Here is a 13,931-nt window from a genome sequence, read left to right as displayed (position 1 = left end):
CCAAAAGGTTCTAAAAGAAATTAATTCTTTTGTCATGTCATGGTCTGGGGTTTTGTTAGTAGTTTGTACAGAATATAGCTTTGGTATAAAGCATATTAATTGTGTGTGTCTGTGTGTAACTACATACATGTTATAATGTGCATAAACCTACCCACTTTATAATATACAGCAGTGTGTCTGTATGTGTAATGCACATGGAGTAGTGTGGATAGAAAAACATGTAAACCACTGCTGGGTTTTGAAGTATTGGGAATTGACTCTGTTCCTTACAGGAAAAAAGTCACAGATAAAATTCTATAATATGCCGAGACATGTGGAGCTAAATAAAAACTGAAATACTTTTTGCATTATGACTCCTATTCCTTTGAATGTTCCCAAACGTGAAGTCCTTGGGACACAGAAAGCCCTCATGACACACCTAGAATATGTCAAAAAGGGAATTATAAAAATGAAATAACTGCTCAGAGTATAGTGAGCAGTCCACTACTATTTTGAGGATGCTGAAGTCACTGGACAGTGTGAAAGAGCTACTCTGAATAACCTTAACCCACTTAATCTAACAAAAAATTTTCTAATTACCATCAATGTAGCTCTCTGACTCTTGCAGAGCCTAAGTTTAAACATGAAGCTTCACAGACTGGTAGTCTCTGTTAGAGAATTTTTCAAGCTGACATTTGAAACTTTAGATCTAGTCCAAATTTCCAAACAAAATTTGTTTTGTCAAACATACATTTAATGCTGCTATTTTTTTGTCAAAAATATTTTTGGGGGAAAAATGGTCTTCTGGGTTGTTTTTTAAAACTTATTTACAATATTTCAATGTATGAAACCACACTATACAACTGAACTTTAAATGCCTTGCAGGGAAACTGAAAGCACACATATATGACAACCATCCATCTCTGGAATTTATTAAAATGAAATCAAGATTAGTATTTTGTCATTGTATTTAATTCAAAGCATGTTTTGGTTGCTCAAATCGTTAATGTGATGTAGAGAATCTGTTCTGATCTATTTCAATGAGTCTTCCACTGGATCTCATATACTGTGGAATTATGAGGTGTTTTAATTGCTCAAACATAAAAAACCCTGAAAGGGTTTCATTTTCTTCACTTGAAGGTTTCATTTTCTGCCATAGAGAATTCAAAGTATAGCCTAATTTTAGTTGTTCTGTGACTGAATAGAAATTGTTGTTTTGTACTTCATACATTCTACGCTTCATAAGTACAACCCTTGGCAGTATTACAAATTAATGGGCTTGTTCTCACTGGTATTTATAAGATAAGAACAGAACTTCTTTGCACTGCATTTATATTCTATGGAGACTGCTTAAAAGTTTTTAAATAACAAAAATAAGAACGTTTCTTTTCCTAGTATTCATCAAATTCCTCTGTGTCTCTAACAAATTATTTTCACTCATGATGTTTAAAAAAAACCCTCCCAACACAAAAATCCCCATATCAACATGCAAGCAGGAGGGCCCTGAATTGGCTCTCAGTATCCCAGAATTGGTAGTCTCTCTTGTGATAATGGTATTCATTTACCTGCCTGCAGCTGCATATCTAGGCATCAGTAGTCCAAAAGAGTGAGTTGTAAACGACATTGATCGTGCATTTCCTCTAAATTGAAGCACGCAGTGAGTCACAGCCTCCCATGCCTAGGAAAATGGCGAGAAACATGCATTAGTGGAAAAGGTTCTTTTGTGAGTCAGTAATTGCTGCTCTGAGTCATTGCCAAATGCTGCTGCAGACATCGGCAAGCCCATCTCTTTGGGTCAACTATCAGCTCAGAGGAGAAGCAGTGACTCCACCTGAGGGGCAGCTAAATTCTAAATCTAAAGTTTGCATGGACTACATGAGATCACTCCAAGGAAAAGCATTTCTGACTCTGCAGATCCCACTTCTAACAAAGGCTGTGCTGATTCTGTCCCGCCTTTCAGCATTCCAGAAATAATTTCACTGTTCTCAATGAATGACAAAAACCCTCATGGAAACCAGATGCCTCGGATCAGGATCATCTGAAATGTCTGTAGGCCATTTTTAGCCTCTGCAACTTTCCAAGATAAAGAAAGTAGGATTGTGGCTCACACAGCCTCAGACACTCTATCCTGCTTACACTGGTATTTTGTGCCTCTGAGAATCTGGAGCTCCATCTCTTTTGATGGCCTTTAAAAATAAAATATTGATTTTATCTCATGAGGAAGATAATGGATATCATTATTTATGTCCTCTAGGGATCTAGCACAACATTTTTGCCTAAAAAGTTCACTTAGTTCTGACATGTTTGAAAACACTGTCAATCTAAATTAGCTCTAATTTTCCTGGTTCTTTCACTGTTTAATACATTTTCCCATGAAGCTATTCTTTTGGGGCATGGATTTTTTTTCCCTTCTTTCTTCTATTGAGTCCCTGCCAATAGAAAAATATCTCTTCCATTTGGTGAGAACCTCAGGAGCCTATAGGCAGTACAAGGGTCACAAGCTTATGCAAAAATTTTATTTTTAAGAAAATATTTCCCCTGGAGTTGTCTTCTAAAAATTAGTACATATCAAATATTGCAGAGGAAAATAGGGAACATGTCTTGAATAACACCAGTTTCTTCTCATTTGTGTTTTACCCTTAAATGTAATGCCCTCTGACACTATTGGCTTTGAACTGTATTTCTGTAGTATACAGAAATGGTAGAAAAGTTATTTTGTGATGAAAGTTTAAGCTGCCTTGTGAAAAAAGACTATTTTCATGAAATTGAGGGGGGTCTTTAAAGGTGAAGGTTAGAAGGATACTGTGTTATGTTCCAGAATAATCAATAACCTTAATTCTTACCATTTTAGCGCAGATCTTGAGAATCTTACACTGTCCTCCCCATTCCCTCTTCTCAAAATTTCTCCTTCATGTGAGCTTCAGAGTCCTGCTGTGCTTTATCTTCTACATTATGCATTTTCCCCACAAAATTCTGTCCCAGCATTTACTTCAAATGTATAAGCTTATTTTCAGAACATAATAAAGTATAAAAAATAACATCCTGACAGTCACGTGCTGTCAGCCAATTCGAGGAAAAACTTTACCTCCAATATACGGCTAAAAGCCCACTACCATTTTCCTACAATTTGTGGCAAGTCTCCTCTCTTTTGGATGGTCTCAACTCCTGACCTTCTGTCTCCCCCATGAAAATTCAAACTGAAACAGTCGTTGTCATTAGTCATTGTCACTTTCTGATGTGAAAGGGCCCATGGAGGAGTGAAGCATTCCATGGTGACCTAATTAGAAAGCCAAGATGTCAGTTCTTGTAAAAGAAATTCCTGTAGTTCCCACTTCACATGGAGTTAATGTTTTGCAGGGGAAAAGGTGCACACACCGTCCAGAACGGGGACCAGTTCCTGAGGTGAATTATTATTATTATTCACCTTTGCTTGCCTTCGCTGAAAATCCTTGCTTGATGGCCGCTGGCACCTACACAGAGGAAGAATGTAGGGCAAGACCTAATTCGGCCACCCCTTTTCAGATCAGGAGTGCTTGAGGCCGTTGGGAAGAGCAGACCTCTGTCGACAGCTACAGAAAATGGAACAGAATCTTTAGTGCCCCTTTTTCTGGGCAGGCTATTCTCTTCCAATGAGGTGATCTGTGTGACAAGTCTCTTCCAGTTGTCAGCTCCTCATGTGTCAGAGGCACTACCACACTTGCATTGGTGTAGGATTTGGGCTGCTCTCTTTGAGCTGATGCTTTTCAGGAACAGGTATTTATTTTTGGAATATTCACTAGACTCGGTGAAAATCCAAAACTGTCACTGCCTTCAACATCTGCACTGAAATGCTGCTTTCCTCTGTAGCCTAGTTTCTACATGAAAATGTCTGATGAGACTGAAAACACTCAAATCCTCAAAACACATACTAAAACCTGAAACGCATATCACAAATTGAAAGGAGAATGGGTTTTTGTTGTTATCCTTTTACTGATTGCCAAACTCCATAGTTAACCTAATTTAGACAATTCTTGTCTTACTCTGAAGGCCACCAGAAGAAATTTTTGAGCACTAGTCAGTCGTGACTTCTCCTGAAAATCTGTGGTGAAGTAATGCTGGGAAAAGAGGCTACCCATAAAATAAAAATACTTTATCGACTCTTTTAGGTAAAGAAAGATGGATTTTTATGCCATGGAATTCTTTCTAAAATCAGTGGCTGTTTGAGAAACACAAAGATTTTATTGTGTTTCAATATGAAGAGTCCCAAGGCTCCACTTGAGAAAGGAGGACACTTCTTTTCTGAATGTTGCTCCGCTTTGGGTCCCTATTAATCAGTAAGGAGAAATGCAGCACTTTTCACATATGTTTCATTAAAAATTGTTACCAAGATTTCTGGAGGGATGCTTTTTATCTCTGTCACATCAGTAGCTTTTGCTGCCCATGTGCTGTATTGATCTTCTCCTGAGAATTGTTATGGTATGTTTGATATGACATTTCACTGCACAGATTTTGAGGATAATAAATATTTGTTTTGTTGGGTAACCAAGGTTGAACAGCTTGATGGTCATACTAGGATTGAGAGATAATCTGATTTAATGTGCTGAGTGATAATTTTCTACATATTACCTAACATTTTGTCACTCATGTTCTTTGATAAAAAGAAAATATAGTATTTTTGAGACAGTGAAAATTACATTTTCTGTATCAGTTTAGTGTGTTTTGTGAAACTAGAAGGATTCAAAAGTTATCAGTCTACTAAGCAATAGTAATCAATTAATTTAATCCAGAAAGATAACTGGTTGCATTCAAAGAGCAGTTAACAAAATGAAAACATCTTAAATAAGGATTTGAATAGCCAAAATTGCCATTATAGAGTTGGCTGCGGAAAAAGGGGTGAATGAGTAAAATAAGTATGTATAAAATATAATAGAGCCACAAGGTAAATTTGAAAAGTGGATTGAAAAGACTAGTGAAACACAGTCGGTGAATAAGACAAAGATTTTATATGAACCTGTTTCTTTTTACTTTGGTTTTGCACATAAACCCCACAGCTGATTAGTTTTCATTTGGTGATCAAAAGCAGACCTTGTATGACTTTCACAGTGATTTTGTCCTCTCAGTTGCAGACATGGTACTAAGTGATGTTTTTAGCTTTCATAAGGGAATTTGCCTTGATAGATCCAAGCCTTTTTAGTGTAACCCATTTTCTTTTCAAGCCTGACAACCTTTGAGACATGACAGAACATTTTCCATTAAAAAACCCAAAACAATACAAAAAGAAACAAACAAACAAACAAAACCAAACAAAACCCAGAACTCATTCCTTTTTTGGAAGATGGATTTTTATGTTTACTGTACTTCAGGAGCACAAGGTGGATATCACACCAAGAACTGGCTTTGTTAACTTCACGAGAAAGTTCCAGTGGTGCACTGCCAGGGCAAACTGCACAGGAGAGCTTTTTCTCCAAATTAAATAAAACTGGAGGACAATGTCAGGCCACCAGGGCTGACCCCTTCACCTGCCAGAGAGTTACGCAGCGCAGAAATGATCAGTGATCTCCAGCCAAAGCATGTCAGCTCTTTAAAAGAAGGCCTGCCAGTGCTGTTGATAGACCAGGAAAGATGAAACCTGAAAGCCATGGAATACCAGGAGTTCATTTGAGACATGCCAGGATAATCTCGGAAAGGCTACTGCATAAAAACCAAGAGGAAATCAGTAGCTCCCTAGATATTCCAAAGATATTTAGATATTTCTCTGTCGTATTTATTCCTCAGTGTCTGCTCCAGTGTCTTTCACAGAGCAAATTCTCACTGCTGAACACAGCTTGTGCCATGGCATTAACCCTGCTGCCCCAAACCCGTGGAAGATTAATGCCTTTAACGCTACAGTTTTTCCTGCCATTTCAGTAAAATTAGCCAACAGTTTCTGAGATTATTGGAGGGAAAAAACCAGACATGATTATATGAACCTTGCTCTCCTAGGAAAGCGGATTAAAACATTTTTAAAGGTGCCTGACACTCTGACCTGCAGAAAAAAATTATAGCCCAGGCATCCAATATCACCGTGAACATATTAGTAAGGCATGAAAAGCAGTGGAGAGGAGCCTCTGTCCCACCTCCCACCTTGCTTGGGATTCACTGTGTGATCCACAACTCTAAGAAATCTTGAGTGTTTCAGAGAAGGAAAATTATAAATAAAAATGCCAGAAACCAAGTTAGTATGAGAGGAAGGATTGTCTCAGGCATCTGACTGAAGTCCTGATACATGACAATTAATTGTAGCCATTATTTCAATGTGGAGACATCACTCTGCAGCCCCAAGATACTGATAGGCTCTTCTGAGATCAAACCCCCACCATTCTCCCTTGTCCTATTGTAAAATATCTCATATCTTCATAATTAAAGACATCTACCTATATTAAAACTCTCTACAGCCTTATTGACTTATCTATTGAAAAATAATACAAACGGAATTCTATAAATCCACATGGTTTGTTTTCTGCCTAATCTGTGTAGCCCTTTGTTTAAATTCCCTACTTTCTATTAAGTTCCATTTCACACAGAAACCAGAACTCAGCAGTGTTTGTCTCTAAAAATTCCATATGTGTTCATTCCAGGATGGCAACCAATGTTTTTCCCAGAGCATTGATGTGATTACCTACAATTTATTAAAAAAAAAAAAAATCACCAAAATGCACAGCCTAAACCAGACCAAATATTTCCACACACCCTTTTGCATAGTTTAGCACTGCAGTTTTATAATCTGGTTTAAGTAATTCACGTGAGACATTCTTGTTCAGACAAGCCCTTCTCAGGACCGTGATTTCAGAACAATATAAGTGAAACAAATAACAAACTGAAGCAAGATTTAAACCTGCACAAAGGATGTCTGCTAGCACCAATCCATTTCTCACCACCAGCAGGTTCCCCTCCAAGGCAGCACACCTGATTTTCAGTTATGGAATTCTATAATCTTTACAGCACCCACCAGATTCAAATCCCACTGGAGAGCCTGAACTTTATTCTGCCATGTGTTGTACTGAAATCAATCTGTTTCCAGGACACACACTTTCAAGAAGAAAATGTATGGAAATGAAATTGAACGAATTAAATACATGTTGAATACTTTTGCATTCAACAAAGTATTTCTATATGAGAAAATTTTGTAATATTTTTAAACGTTCATTCCTCTGTTTGGAATCTATCCCAGCTACTTGCACACATTCACTGTGTCAGAATTTCTTGGCTGAGTCATTTCAAATTTCTATATATTTTCCTAGTTGCAGTCACTTGATCTTCTTGACACTTACAGTAAGTACAGCAATCCAGCTACGTGGATTTACTGTCCTAGTTGAATCTAGTTTTCTAAGAATTATCACAACCAATTAAATGTGTCTTCCCCTTAGTCTCAGGGGTTGTCCAGCTTTGGTAGCTGGAATGGAAGGCTAGAAAGAGAGGAGACTGCAAGCTGAGCTCCTTGCTGGTGGAGGGATTTCATGCAGTGAGGCCCAAGAATGTGGTAAAATACAGAGTTATGTATTTTGCTTTAGAAAATGAGGATGTACACATGCCAAATAAATAGAACAGCTCTGCTGTTACCAGTGAAAAGAATGTCTATGCAATCTGAGTTGAATATGTTGTAATAACGTAATAGAGATTTGTTAGTTCATCCAGTGCTGCATTCTCTAACTCACCCACATTCCTCTTTACCCACTTGGAAAATGCAAGTTCTAATGTCAGTGAAAATCCAATATCCTGTCTCATAAGATCATATCCCATCAAACTTTTCAGGTCTTAGTTGATTTTCCCCTTTGTGCAGTTATTTCCTATATCTTCTGTATAGTAGTAGTGATCTTATCCACAACACACAGCACTGCATTGTTAGTTCCATAACATTTCCCTCTTGATTTGGAGAGCATCTAGGGAAACCCTGAACACAGAAAATACCTTTATCTTCATTCTCACTTTTAATCCTACTCAGATCATGGTTCTGCACTGTCTCTGCACCTTCCCCCTCAGTAAAAAGAATAACTACTTAATAATAACATTTCTATATTTTTGCAATGTTAATACAAACTATAAAGACAGAAACTCGTGTAATTTGCATCACAAGAACAATTTTTGGAGTTAGTACATAACTTGCCTTTATTTTATGCTATCCACTACTACTTCCTAATTTTTACCTTTTTTATTTCCTGAATCCTTAATACCTTTTTTCAAAGATGTTATGTTTCCTATAGTCTAATAGCAAGGCTCCATTCCTGCAATTCATCAGCCTCCATCAGACACTCACGATTTGGGCTTCTGGTTTCCTCGCAGGAAGCAGTGATGAAGGAGTAAAACCTCTGAGGAGAAGGAGTAAAACCAAACCCTCGAGCAGGTGCATATAAGGCAGTGCTTCACCCATGTTTATCTAAGCAGCTTTTAAAAATTCACCTGTTGGGCTCTTGCTGTGTATCAGCTTTGACAGAGCAGGCTCTTTGGTTTCTCTGCAGTCTTGTACAATGTCTGAGGAACTTTCCCTGCCTCAGGAATGCCGTTCATCCATTATTTGTCATTTTTAAAATTGAGAAATATGTACTAGGCAATTGCTTCATTTAATTTAAAACCACAATGTTGACAAAGAAAATAAAAGAAAGAAAATAATTAGTCTTAAAAGTGTGAGGTTTTTCATTGAACACCTGTAACCACCACCCCTCCAAAAAAATAAACCTGAACATGAGATCAATCAGAACTTTATTTTATATTTAAGCCAGAGCAGTTGTAGTAGATTGAGAAATTAGTATAAGTGTTGGTTCAAGTCATGTGCAGAAAGTCGACAACAAGCCTAAACACGATTTTCTCCAGCAACATCCCCAGAGATACTCTCAAACAAATGCATTGATTAATCCTTTGTGAATTCTATATGAAAATTAACAGTGGCAGAAGCCTGAAAGAGTCCTATGTGCCACTGATTTTTCATCAAAACAAATGAAGGAATGTAGAAATAATTTCACCTGCTGCTGTGTTGTTGTTTCTCATCATAAAGGTCCAACAAGTAAAAAGAGGTTTCCTGTGAAACAATACAATGTGCAAAAAGGATAATCCACTGAGTGGACACTGCCAACAAAAGCAGTTTGCTGGAAGTAACCACAGCCTCAGGAAACCATAATTAACATAAACTGTCTAGACTTAAATACAGCCTGATCAACTCTGCATCTCCCCACAAATTTAATTTAGAGAAAATACTTGCTCGTTATATTTACTTCAGGTTATTAATTTATGCAGAGCAGCCAGCCAGGAAGTCTAAAGAGCTGCATTTCTCACAAGGAAAAATCCACCTTTTTTATTCTTTCCCCTTGAAGCTCTGTTTCCTTTTTGGTTTAGACAGGCTGGGTAGAGATGGAGGAAACTCCATGAGGAGTGTTATTTCAACCACAGAAATATCCAGAGCTGGAATTTAAACGGGATATTTTAATATCCACCATGTCTTTTCTGCTGGCATTGTCTGTGGGGTGGAAAAGCAATTATTGTTTTATAACTGGCATGGAAAGGCAGTGTTACTGGAGTGAAGGCCAGCTCTGACAGCACTTACTGTCAGCTCGACATGAGGCCACAGCCAGCCCTAGGACATCTGCACTCTGACACTCTCAGAGTCTCTAATTCCTGCCTGTACTCCTTAGAGCTCATGGAAGGTCTCAAGCTGCACTCAGGCACTGCATTTTCAGCTCAGACTGAAAAGCTTATTATTTCAAGAGGATTAATTTGGTATTAGGACCACGATTACTCCTTGGATAGTTTTCCTTTTTAGTATGCTGAGTATATTTGTGGATTAACCTGATTCTTTATTATTATTGTTTGCTATGGGCAGCACTATTTAATTATTTTTATTAAGTCTCCACCTGAAAACCTCAGAGAATACTGCAATAAAGAAATGACACAATAATAGTAAATCCATATACAGTTGGGAGTACATGATACAAGTTTGGTTTATGTCAGAACAATTAGTAAGAACAATTCAATTCTGAGCTTCTTTCATAGTAGTTTCAGGAAAACTATTAAAAATGGAGTTAAATTATAAAGACAATTACCACACTTTGTGTATTTCACTTCGTACAAGTTACAGTTGGCATCTCACAGCCCAATCCTGGTTTACACAGTTTGGTGCTCTTTGATGGAGACACTCTCAAATTTATCCTGAAATCATCCTTTCCTGCACGGAAAAGTCATCACCTCACTCTGATGAAAGGACTCCTGAATTTGGTGTACTTATGTCACACCAATTCTCTGTAGTTTTTTAATCTTTTTTTACCTTTCAAAAAATTTTAAGGGAATGGGCAGGGAAAATTCAGCAGTATTAGTTATTTGGGTTATTTATGCTCTTTCTGGGAATTTTTACATCTAGTCAGTCTCTTCACTGTGGAAATCCACCCTATAAGTGCTTTAAAAAGAAGTGGAAAGCTCTGTGATACCAAAGAAAGTGCCTGTCAAACAATTACCAATTAGTTTGGCTTGTGGCTAGACAGAAAGTCATACACAGGCAGGGTGGTGGTCTTTGCCATGGACTCATTACCATGGTTATATAAAAAAACCCCAAATTCCTTCAATTCCCAACTCACAGATTAGGGAAGCGGTTTTGAGAGGTTAAATCTAATATGTGTCACTTTCAAAACAAATGTTTTGAAAACAAAAACTTACAGAAGAATTGCAATATTTCCTTTTATCACAAAACGTCAAGGCAGACTGGAAAAGAAGATCATCCCAGTTTTGGATATTTTGACCAAACTTCAAACCTGGCCTGAAAATCCATTTTGTTTTAGTATCATTTCTGCAGGCATTTTGGTACAAGGGGTCTCTCTTCAGTGAGCTTAATTTTTATTTGGAATGCAAAGAAAGATCTTAATTTCTGAGCAGTGTCAGCAGGAGTTATCACAATACAAATTAAAGTGTCTGACTTATCTTAGGGGAAGAATGGCGGAATATTCCTCTGGAGTTCACACAATGGTTTATTGAATGCTGGCACATCTGAAACTCAGAACCAAAGAGTTTCCAGCTGGGCACTGCTCAGACCTAGCTACAGAGAGAGGGATTTTTTACAATAGTTCCCTTATGTGGATTCCACAGACACTTGTATCAAACTTGATTGACCATCGTGTAGCCAGTTATCCCATATATCTCCAGAGGTTTGGCTATGGCTTACATTAGCAGAATCTCTATGTCCACAGATTCTGTGATTTCTGAATTTGCTTATTTGACTCCTGAGAAATTACACCATACTCTCAATAAAAATCCTAGTTCCAGAAAAATGAATTAAAGGGAAAATTCTATATGGCAAATGAAAAGCCAGGATTTGCAGCTGATAAAAGACAGAAAATGCTGCCCTGAGGATTGGATGGGACTGCAAGCAGCCTGGTCTAGTAAAATAGATGTCCTTGCCCGTGGCACAGGGATTGGGAGAAGATGGTCTTTAAGGTCCCCTTCCAACCCAGAGCACTCTATGACTCAATGAAGCTGCAGCTGACACAGAACACAAAACACTGTGGGAAATCAAGTGGAGTAAAAGGTCCCAAAGACAGCACTGACATTACAAATTGTCAAAACGTGGCACCCTCACTGCACAAAAGCATTAGTTGCCCAAGTGAAAAACTTTCCCTGCTGGCAGGTGATTTCCTAAAGCACACATTAGCGTCTCATAAAGACAGAGTCCTTTTCCAATCACCTTTCTTATCTTCTTCCCTCTTACTAGAATTCTGCTAAATCACTAAGGGTGTGGGGAGGCAGGAAGAAAACAGTCAAGAGAATGCACTTGTCATATATACCCTTACCTTTCCTTTTTACCTTTGGACAGCACTAATAAAAGAATGTTTGTCATTGCTGCAATAACAGCAGCACTGCAGAGCAGTATCCAATGGTTCTGCTTAGTCAGGTGGAATGTACTGACATTCTAAAGACTGTCTGGACACAGGTCCCCACATAATCTTTGATAATGCTCTCCATTCCATACAGGCCACTAAGACTTGATTGTTAATGCATAGAATCTTCAAAGACAGTGTTTCTTAACTAAAAATATTTAACCATTTATCTTATTGTGTGGTTTGATCTCTGCTGGTCACTCTTCCCATCCTTACTCCCAAGGAAAGTCATTGAAAGGCATGATAAGTTCACTTTTCAGCTATTAAAGTAAAAGTTTAGATCTTGTTGCCTTTACCAAATTTGTATGCAGATTTTATTCAATAAGGTCACTTATACATTTGTCCACCAGAAGAAAATCTGAAACAAGAATTAAATAGAGCAGAGGATTCCCTGTATAGAAACTCCTACTTCATTGAAAACTGTTCTGCTTTTGCCTGTTTTTTTTTTTTTTTTTTTTTTTTGTTTTACTGATTTGAAACAAAAGTGACTTATAACGAGGATCTGTCACAGCCTTTAAAAAGGCTGTCTGTGTTAGTTAAAGCACTTTTTGAATCATGTCCAGCAATACAACCTGTGCAGGAATAAATGCTTGGGAGGGCTTGTTTGACAGTGAATGTGGCACCTGAGGCCAAGAGCGTATCAGCTATCACACTTTCAGCAGCATCAGGAAGCTGGTTCTGTCTGTGAGCATGCTGAGGCTTGCACTCACATTAACAACATAACTGGTGAGGGAAGTTTTGTTCCACCAACAACTCGCTGCTCTGACAAGCTGGTAGGCTCCTATTTCGTCCTGTCCTGGGATCTGATTTCTTTTCTCCGGCATGCACGGGTGCTAAAAATGCCTTGATTGCTTTGTGCCGTGCTAGGTTTACGCACTGACCTCCCTCAGTGCAGACCAACAGGGAGGGGGAATCAGGGGCATCCACAGAAGAAGTTGCACTTGCATTCTACAAGGAAACATTGCCATTTGCTGATTATAGGGCTTATGCACTGAGGAGTAATAAAAAAACCACATAAAGAATGCAGCAGGATCACATTTAAAACAAAATCCAACTTAAATTGTTTATTCAGAAAAGCTGTCAGGAAATAAAACATTTAGCAGTGTGCACCATTAGCAGATACCTTTTCAGCAGCTCCAGCTGACAGCAGCTATAGAACACCAGGGGTATTTTTGTTGCCATTGTTTACTCCCTTTAGGGAGCCAGTAAGCTCAGAATACACCCTGGCCCAGTCTTTCTCCACTTATCCCCCAGAAAACCAGAGTTTGCAATATATTTTTTTAGCTTTGGGCATCTGTGTAGCAACATGGAATATGACCTCCAGTGATACATTTTCCCCTCCAACATCTTGCCCAGGCCATTCTGCTGTAGCTCATTTGTTTCCTGAGAGATTCGCTGTCCACAGCATTCCAGGAAAATTCAGGCAGATGATATCAGGAAAATCTTTCCAAGATTAAACACTGGAAGTCACAGGGAAAATCTGACTGGATTTTTGGGGGGCAGAGGAAGGATGCATTGTTTTCCCTTCTGTCTGACATCTCAATGGTGTGCCAGCAGGTTAAATATCACTCAGGAGTGAAAGGAGGGAGATGGGCTCTGTAAGCCCCCAGTTTTCTATGGTTCAGTATGCTCCCTCACCAAAATGAGAAGTTATTTAAGGATAATTCACAGCTGCTTAAGAAGAATAAAAATTGGTTCTATCTGCAAAACTCAGATCCACGATTCACATACTAGCAAGAGCTAGAGGTAACATGGACAAAGATTCAGAAATCTTTTCCAGGATCCTGCCCTAAGAAAACTTTGTTGGTATATAATATGAACTCCTACAAATACTGGTGTCAGTTCAGTGAAAAACCTGAAAGTTGCAGGTAGTGGATGTGTATTTATGGCTCAGAACCAAGTAGGCAGAGAAATCAAACTATTCCCAGTGCTCCTAGATATAAACAATGAATGAGCTGTACTAATTAGCTTTCACTTACAAGTGCAAAGCAGGTTAATTAAAAATAAACTTTACTACATTACAGCACTGAAGACATCCCTTACCCTAATTCAAGTACAGATGAATGGATACAGCAAATTGGA

This window comes from Melozone crissalis, unplaced genomic scaffold (assembly GCF_028551555.1).
Source record: "Melozone crissalis strain CALT ecotype California unplaced genomic scaffold, PUWL_Pcris_2 ptg000010l_1, whole genome shotgun sequence".
Lineage (NCBI taxonomy): Eukaryota > Metazoa > Chordata > Aves > Passeriformes > Passerellidae > Melozone > Melozone crissalis.
This window is presented reverse-complemented; position numbering follows the sequence as displayed.